The 1,013-nt window shown below is 43.4% G+C and overlaps 1 non-coding gene across 1 annotated transcript; it reads left to right on the top strand.

The window, feature by feature from the left end:
• Positions 1–439: 439 nt before the first annotated feature.
• LOC138383072 (U6 spliceosomal RNA) lies at positions 440–549 on the top strand. Its single transcript, XR_011233526.1, has one exon. It is a non-coding gene; the product is annotated as a U6 spliceosomal RNA (small nuclear RNA).
• The last annotated feature ends 464 nt before the right edge of the window (positions 550–1,013 follow it).

Raw genomic sequence — 1,013 nt, 5'->3', positions numbered from 1 at the left:
AATTAGCTTTCATAATGATAAAGATAAAATTTGGTTTTATCTTTTAAATAAGATTTTCATGAAGTATTGCTAAGAGATAATAAAAGATTTTGGGCCGGGCGCGGTGGCTCACGCCTGTAATCCTAGCACTCTTGGAGGCCGAGGCGGATGGATCGCTTGAGGTCAGGAGTTCGAGACCAGCCTGAGCAAGAGCGAGACCCTGTCTCTACTAAAAATAGAAAGAAATTATCTGGCCAACTAAAATATATATAGAAAAAATTAGCCGGGCATGGTGGCACATGCCTGTAGTCCCAGCTACTCGGGAGGCTGAGGCAGGAGGATTGCTCGAGCCCAGGAGTTTGAGGTTGCTGTGAGCTAGGCTGACGCCACGGCACTCTAGCCTGGGCAACAGAGTGAGACTCTGCCTCAAAAAAAAAAATAAATAAAAAGTTTCTTCCGTGCTTGCTTCGGCAGCACATACATGTACTAAAATTGGAACAACACAGAGAACATTAGCATGGCCCCTGTGCAGGGATGACATGGAAATTCATTCAGGAAGCGTTCATATTTAAAACAAAATAAAACAAAACAAAGGTTTCTTTGAACAGGGTGCTCTTTGGTGATGTAAACATCAAAGATCATGGCCTGCAACATGGATACTTTATTTACTAGAAACACCATCAAGTAAGATTCACTCTAGCACTGTTTGAAAAAATATCAGGTGTTGTTGAACAATCCCTGTGATGCTAAATTAAGGGACAAAGTCTCTTAGGATATTTTATCACCCCTCCATCTCTACACAGATCTGAAGAAAACCAACACTCTGCTAGTTCCCTCAAACTTCTCTCTAGGCATGATTTAGATCTACTTCTCCTGGGGGAAAATGCTACTTATCTTCTGGCCACCAAGGAGATGGCTCCATGGACTTCACAGGGGGGGCACCTGTGCCTCGGGGGGTGTCAGTTCTCATCCACACATGCTTAGAAATCTTTGTGTGACCTAAAGAAAAACTGCTGAGGACACTACTCCCTCCA

The sequence above is a fragment of the Eulemur rufifrons genome, chromosome 4, assembly GCF_041146395.1.
Source record: "Eulemur rufifrons isolate Redbay chromosome 4, OSU_ERuf_1, whole genome shotgun sequence".
Lineage (NCBI taxonomy): Eukaryota > Metazoa > Chordata > Mammalia > Primates > Lemuridae > Eulemur > Eulemur rufifrons.
Note: the sequence above shows the minus strand (reverse complement) of the source record. Positions and strands in the feature narration are given on the sequence as shown.